Consider the following 8,445-nt stretch of genomic DNA (forward strand, 5'->3'; position numbering starts at 1 on the left):
GGCATACCAGGGGTTGTGACTTTAAATATACATACATACATACATACATACATACATACATACATACATACATACATACATATATATACATATATATATCTTTTTTGTGAAGCTTTTAAAAAGTACTCTCAATCCTGAATGTAAGGGAGTGATATGTGTGAAAACATATACCAAAAAAAGAAAGGCAAGAGAGATTTAAACGAGGGAGGAAAGAGGATTCCAGAAAGTGAACCATTAGTTTCAGATGAAAGCCATGGCAGCCATAAGAGAACGCAGATGAGTGGATCAGTCTCACCAGTTCTCCCCTGGGATAAGTTAGCTTTTATAAAGGCAGATCAACTCGTGCAGGCCTCACTTACTCATAGCAAACATTTCTTTTTGATTTAGCCAAGGACTTTTTTTTCTCTTTCCAGGCATCAACAGACACGTCCTCCCCCACTTTCTCTCCTCCTCCCCCCCATCACATCTGGCAAGCAAAAAGTCAGAACATCTCTTCTGGCTGGGAGCCAAAGAGCCTGATTGAAAAAAAAAAAGTGGGAGCCATAACTCTGCAAAACTCAAGATGCATTTTCAGCCGTCTCCTCTTAGATGCCATGAGCAATGGGCTGGATCAAAGGGAAGCTCCCCCTCCCCTTTACTCCCTGGGAAACAAGTCTGGGAAAGCCATATTCTAGCCCAAATCACAAAGCGGCCCATTGTGTAGCGGGAGTAGTTATCCTAATCAGACCAAGTCAATTACAGATAAAGAAAACATGGGCAGGAATTCAGACATTCATTTCTTGACAGGTAAGATGGCAGAGGGGATATTTAGCAATGACACTGCAAAGAGGTCTCGCTTACCGGGCCAAAATGCTGTATGGCATTCCTAAGGTCTCCCTGAAAGATTGCCACAGCTGCCCTTGTCTTGCTCCAGCAGAAGGGATGGGTTCCTGCCAGTTCTAACCTCTTCTATAGAAGAGGTTCCACAAATCGACAGTGCCATTTAGAACCGGTTCCAGCTCCCTCCCCCCGCCCATCCACACCTCATCAAGATGAAGAGTGAGAGGAAGAATCCTAGCAATGGGTCAATCTTACACTTGCAGGTCAACCTTTGGGTAGCTGAGGACCATAGATTATTTGGGCTGTGGAAAGTGGCACCTGGAGTGCTAGAATAGAAAATGACACGTAAATGAAAATCCTGCGATATCCAATGAAGCAAAATCCACTGCATCTTCAATATGGAACCTCCTGCATGTAATTCTGATACCCTCTTGCCCACTTTTGGGTTCTGTTCTGATTCTGGCTTGTGATTAACTTCATTGGTAAATGATTGCAATGGTGAGTGGGCAGGTAGAAAGCCCTGTTTCTGAGCATCCAAGCTCTCTCTCTCTCTCTTGTTGGTTAAAATCAGCAGAGCAATTGGTTCTAGCTGCTTTTCATGAAGTCCAAAGCACCCTTTGAAATAATTCCCGTATTAGAAAGAAAAGATGTTTATTTAAGTCTCTTTAGACTGGAAGGGAAGAAAGAATCTTAACTGCCATTTACCTTCCTCCTAAGTTTGCAGTCAATGTCCCAGAATTTAGCAGGACCACCTGGCCTCTCCTGTTCTTTGATCTGTAAAGGCAAGGTAATGTAGGCTACAACTTTGCCAAAATGTGAACCAGCAGAGGAAAACGAGCGTTGAATCATACCAAATCAACGAGGACAAGAATACAATTGAGATGAGCTTAAAACATGAAAAAGGAATGGTTGAACATCACCACTATGAGCAGATAGGGTGTCAACCCTGAAGCTGACCTGACGAGGGCTTTTGGAGGCTTCAGGGTTGCCACATTGAGGGAAAGGGAGGGGGATTAGAAATAGTTAGGGTGTGTAGCCAAAACAAAATACTTTCTCCTGGGACCCAAGGTCATTCCCACAGGTGGCCGGAGAGAGAAGGAGCGATGTCACCAGGCAACTGGACAGAACCTTGATTAGACCATTGACTGTTTGGGAAAGGGGAGAAACTTTTACTTTTAATTACAGGTCGGTGAAAAACGTGGGAGTATTCAGAGTCGGTTTTCACCAGCTTGTGCCAATATGACATGTCCAATAAAACTATTTTTTGAGGAACCAACTTGCCTCAGAGTTCTGTTTGCTATGGATGCATTACTTGGAACCCTGAAGTAGGGTTCCATTGTATGTTAAATGTACGGTTCCACCACAAAACCGCGGTCGACTAAAGCGCGCTCGACGAAACTGCGTACCTGACGTCATCACAGCGTGACGAAAAAAGCACTGTGAGAGGTAAAGGTAAAATTAACGCGTAAACCTAAACCTAACCCCCCCCAAACCTAACGCTAAACCTAACGCTAAACCTAACCCTAAACCTAACCCTTAACCTAACGCTAAACCTAATACTAACCCTTAACCTAACCCTAAACCTAACCCTAACGCTTAATGTAACCCTAAACCTAAACCTAACCCTTAACCCAACCCTAACCCTAAACCTAACCCTTACCTTTACGTGAATCGGCTTGCTTTAAAAGCGCTTTTTAAAGCGCCCTTTTTTCTCCGCGGTCTTTTTTGTCGCGCTGCTGATGACGTCAGCGACGTGCTTTAATTGGGCGCGCTTTAGTGGACCGCGGTTTTGTCATGCCACGAAATGTACAGCCTGTAGTTTGGATGTCTCAGTTAGAGTGTTTTGATACTAAAAAACAAATTCCCAAGAGAAGAACAAACATTATCCCATTACAATGAAAGATCAATAATTAGAGCTTGAACAACTATTATATTTAGGATGATGAGTATGGTTGGGTTTGCACAACATGCTAAGTTACAAAAATTGGTTGGTAAGCTATAGTATTGAAGTTTACACATTACACCAGTGTTTCTCAACTGTGGCAACTTGAAGATGTCTGGACTTCAACTCCCAGAATTCCCCAGCCAGCGAATGCTGGCTGGGGAATTCTGGGAGTTGAAGTCCAGACATCTTCAAGTTGCCAAGGTTGAGAAACACTGCATTACACAATGCCAAAACTGAGTTTATATAAATCCACTCTTTGAATTAGGGCACTTGAAGAACATAATATGATTGTGTTTCCAAAAGCATTGTTGAAATAAAAAATATGCACAGAAACAGAGAATGCTACAACGAGTCGTAGTCTGTAAATCGATGCTAAGGCTTCTGGCCATTGACAAATCATCTCATCTTGATTAATGGAGTTTTGGATTTCACTCCCAAGTTGAATTTTGGCTAAACTATCATCTATATTGGCGTCTTTCCAGCTCAGGATTAATTCCCTGGCTGGGACACAGAAGATCCATAAGGAACAGCTGGGACAAAGAGCTCTTTCACCCTCGCAGCAAAGCTGTCAGTATACAAATTAAAAGGCTGTTTGGATGTATCAGCAGATTGTTCCTGATTTCACCTATGAAACGATGGAGGGAATTCTGCCTTCTCATCTAGAGATGAGCTAATTTACCTCTATGAATTTCTTTCAATTTCTTATAGTTGTGAATATTCGTTTGGGCTCCTCTCAGTTCTTCATTTCCTGCTTTGACCCTGCATTTCCTGCTTTCCTGTGCTTAGCATTAAAACAAAACAAAATGAAAATGTTTGCAGAAAAATGGCCATGCCTTTTTGGGCACATCCCTCCAGACCTTGCATTATGATATTCAGTTGAGTCAGACGTGCATTTCTCTGTAGGTAATTTCCCCAGTATTACTTCTGTGCCCCATGAACAATTGATCAGTGGGAGGACCTGCCTCCAGGAGTTGTGGGTGTTCCAACACTAGAAGTTTTAAAGAAGAGATTGGATAAGCATTTATCTGAAATTGCATATGGTTTCCTGGCTTGAACAGGGAGTTGGACTAAAAGACCTCCAAGGTCTCTTCTATGTTACTCTGTTATCTTCATGAAGGGTTACATTTCTGTGCCTTTCCTTCTCACAATGTCATTGATTTTGCTGAACTGGTCAGTGTTCTGGCAATCTTCAGAAAGGGGTGAATATAAGAAAGGCAATCAAGTTTAATTTGTGCTTTGTTTAGAAAAAAAAATAGCAATAGCAATAGCAGTTAGACTTATATACCGCTTCATAGGGCTTTCAGCCCTCTCTAAGCGGTTTACAGAGTCAGCATATTGCCCCCAACAATCAGGGTCCTCATTTTACCCACCTCGGAAGGATGGAAGGCTGAGTCAACCTTGAGCCGGTGAGATTTGAGCCGCCGAACTGCCGAACTAGCAGTCAGCTGAAATAGCCTGCAGTGCTGCATTTAACCACTGCGCCACCTCGGCTCCCAAAAAAAAACAGAACTGTGCTTGGTTGCAAAGGAAATGAATTTTTTCTTCCATTTCTCTAAAGGTAAAGACAGGGGTGAAATCCAGCAGGTTCTAACAGGTTCTGGCGAACAGGAAGCGGAAATTTTGAGTATTTCAGAGAACCGGCAAATACCACCTCTGGCTGGCCTCAGATTTTGCAATATCCTTCCCATGCCACACCCACCAAGCCACGCCCACAGAACCGGTAGGGAAAAGTTTTGAATTTCACCCAGGGTAAAGGTAAAGGTTCCACTCGCACATATGTGCTTGTCCTTCCCGACCTAGGGGGTGTGCTCATCTCCGTTTCAAAGCCAAAGACCCAGCGCTGTCTGAAGACGCCTCTGTTGTCATGTAGCTACAGGGGTGGGTTTCTGCCAGTTCTAACCTCTTCTATAGAAGAGGTTCCACAAATCTACTGTGCCATTTAGAACCGGTTCCAGCTCCCTCCCCCCGCCCGTCCACACCACACTTGTCCCACCCTCCGCTCAATGATTGGCTGGCTCACCAATCACCCCGCCCACCTTAAGAGTCCTATCTAAACCTTAAAGTCTTAAAGCTGTCAAGTTTGAACACCCCTGGGGTGTTTTTTCTAAAGGGTTAGGGGTGCAAGGGTCTTGTAACTTGACAGCTTTAAGACTTGCATGCTTCAATGCCAGAGTTCCTGAGCCAACATGACTGGAGGAGGAATTCTGGGAGTTGAAGTCCACAAGTCTTAAAGCTATCAAGTTTGAACACCCCTGGGGTTTTTTTTCTAAAGGGTTAAGGGTGCAAGGGTCTTGTAACTTGACAGCTTTAAGACTTGCGTGCTTCAAATGCCAGAGTTTCTGAGCCAACATTTTGGTTGCTAAGCAAGAGCATTGTTAAGTGAGTTTCACCTCATATTACAAGTTGGCCACACCCACCATCACATGACTGCCAAGCCACTATCACCCAGTCACATGGCCGGCAAGCCACTCCCACAAAGCAGACCACACCTACAGAAGAGGTTCTAAAATTTTTTGAAACCAACCACTGTGTGTCTGGCATGACTAATGCTGAAGGAGCATGGAATGCTGTTACCTTCGCATCAGAGGTGGTTCCTAGTTTTTACTTGCATTTTTACATGCTTGTGAACTGCTAGGTTGGCAGAAGCTGGGACAAGTAGCAGGAGCTCACTCTGTTATGCCACGCTAAGGATTCGAACCGCCGAACTGCCAACCTTTCTGATTGACAAGCTCATCGTCTTAGCCACTGAGCCACCGAGCCCCTTTCCATCTCTCTACTGGACCCAAATCTCTTCTGCAACGCACGATGCTTTTCATCCAGAAGCCATTGTTTCCCTTCTGTGGGTTTATTTTAGTCCCGATTGAGAGAGCTTCCTTGTCAGGTCTGCGCTGCTCCCTCCAACTCTTTCCCTCCTACCTCCCTAACGATCCACTCAGCTAAATAAACAAACCCAGCACTTGGCCTGTTCACAAGCCGCTCACCCCCCAATCTCGCCCATCCTCCGTCGAGCAACACTTCTAAAACAAACACCCTTCCCCTCCGTCCCCACTGCTGTGGCGGCGTGCAGTTTGCGCACCCCCGTGATGGCTGCCCCCTCCCCTTGTACCCACGCGAGGATGTGCGGGAGAGTCCGCAAGGGAGGTGACTCGCTGTTCTCTTTAAATAAACACAGGCTGAAAGTATTAGCCCTGGAATAATAAGGGCAAGAGAGTCCAGCCACCTCTCCCCTCCTCCCTTCGAGAGAAGGAGGGAGAGGAGAGAGGGAGAGGGAGAGAGAGAGAAGAGAGAGAGAAAGAGATTTGGAAGGGATGCGGGAGACGAAAGCCACCACCCTTCTTGAACTGACAGAAGTCTCTCCAGAGAAAGGAAGGAATAACTATTCCACGCAGAGCTGGATTTAGTTTGGCAGCCCAGCCAAGACAGACAACATCTCAAAGTGTGTTTTCTCTTCCAAGGGAGAACATTAACTCCCCAAGACAGAATGATGGAGTGACTCAGAATTCCATTTCTTACAAGCTTGCCAGATGACATTTTTCACTTTTGGATTCGAGCAAGCACGAAGCAGATCTCTGGGACGCAGAAGGGGAAAGTGGGGTGCAAACTCCATGTGAAAACAATAATCTTGTTGGAGTTCAACTGTGACCGTAGGGTGACCCACAGCCAGAAATTCCCCTTGGACTGTTGACCCCTAAAAGCATGGATAGACATATACAGTTTGCTAGATGTTTGGGATTAAAATTCTCGTAGAGCACAAATGGGATGATCCATATTCACAGGTAAGGGGAGCTGTTAACCCTAAACACAGGAACTGGTTTATATTCCCTGTTGCTACCGTTAAACCCAGTGGGGGTTCCAAAATTTTTAGAACCTCTTCTGTAGGTGTGGCCTGCTTGGTGGGAGTGGTTTGCCGGCCATGTGACTGGGTGGGAATGGCTTGCCAGCCATATGACAGGGTGGGCGTGGCCAACTTGTAAAATGTGGTGAAACTCACTTAACGCTCTTGCTTAGCAACCAAAATATTGGTTCAGGAACTCTGGCATTGAAGTGTGCAAGTCTTAAAGCTGTCAAGTTACAAGACCCTCACACCCCTATCCCTTTAGGAAAAAAAAACCCCAGGGGTGTTCAAACTTGACAGCTTTAAGACTTGTGGACTTCAACTCCCAGAATCCCTCCTCTCTTTCTTCATTGTGATGATGTGCGGACGGGCAGGGGGAGGGAGCGGAACCGGTTCTAACGGCATTGTAGACTTGTGGAACGCTTCTATATAAGACTTAGAACGGGCAAGAACCCACCCCTGTCTAAGTCTAACTGCTATTGCTATGTGACCATGATGAGCTGCAGTGCTGCAGTGGTTAGAGTGGAGTACTGCAGCTACTTCTGCTGATCACCGGCTGCCAGCACTTTGGCAGATCGAATCTCACCAGGCTCAAGGTTGACTCAGCGTTCCATCCTTCCAAGGTGGGTAAAACGAGGACCCAGATTGTTGGGGGCAAGAGGCTGACTCTGTAAACCGCTTAGAGAGCACTGTAAATCACTGTGAACTGGTATATAAGTCTAAGTGCTATTGCTGTTTACAACACCTTTGCTGGAAGCCAGCATTTATTTCTGTTTCAGGGCAAAAAAACATCCCATAGCAAGCAATGAATTCATTTAATGACTGCCAATTTTCTTAACGATGGCCACAGAAAAGATTGTAAAATGGAATGCAGTCACATAATGATCTACTTTATGACCACCGTGACTTACAACTGAACTTGCGGGTCCAATTATAGCCGTAAATCAAGGACAATCTGATTTTTCTAAACTCTTTCTTCTTGAAAGACAAATCATGAAATGCCTAGTAGTTCTTCTACTCTTCTCCGAGACCTACTTAGAAATTGATGGCTGGAGAGAGGAAGTGGCCATTATCTGACAAGTGCCTTCCCCTCCTTTCTGATCAGGACGCGCCAAAGGGACAAGAATTGGCAGGATGGGAAGAAAACAGCATTAGGGAAGCAGATTAACTTTCCTGTTTATTTGACATTAATCTTTAATGTAAACACACTTCCCCATTCCATAAGTCAGTGTTGAACGCTGAAAATGGGAAGAAAGAAGGCTGAGTGTACGGAGGCTTGATTGCAACATTGAATTAAGGCAATATTGTCTTGTCGAGGGAGCTTCAATCAAGAGTTTTATCTGAAGGGTTTCGCTATCCTAGGCATTTTCTTTTTGTTTAATTGAGCATTTTGAAAGGGGGGGGAAGCAGAAAGAAAAAATTAAATGGCCAACAACTTCACAATGTGTTGATTTACAATCATCCCTGCAAGCAGAAAATTAACACATCTAGGACTTTAATATGGGTTAGCAATAGCAATAGCAATAGCAGTTCGACTTATATACTGCTTCATAGGGCTTTCAGCCCTCTCTAAGCGGTATACAGAGTCAGCATATTGCCCCCACAGTCTGGGTCCTCATTTTACCCACCTCGGAAGGATGGAAGGCTGAGTCAACCTTTGAGCTGGTGAGATTTGAACCGCCGAACTGCAGTTAGCAGTCAGCTGAAGTGGCCTGCAGTACTGCACTCTTACCACTGCGCCACCTCGGCTCACACATCAAACATCACACAACATAGGGCAGTGATGGCGACCTTTTTTGGCATTGAGTGCCCAAAGCAGAATGTGCATGCGTGTATGCGGGCTGGA

This window comes from Thamnophis elegans, chromosome 13 (assembly GCF_009769535.1).
Source record: "Thamnophis elegans isolate rThaEle1 chromosome 13, rThaEle1.pri, whole genome shotgun sequence".
Classification (NCBI taxonomy): Eukaryota; Metazoa; Chordata; class Lepidosauria; order Squamata; family Colubridae; genus Thamnophis; species Thamnophis elegans.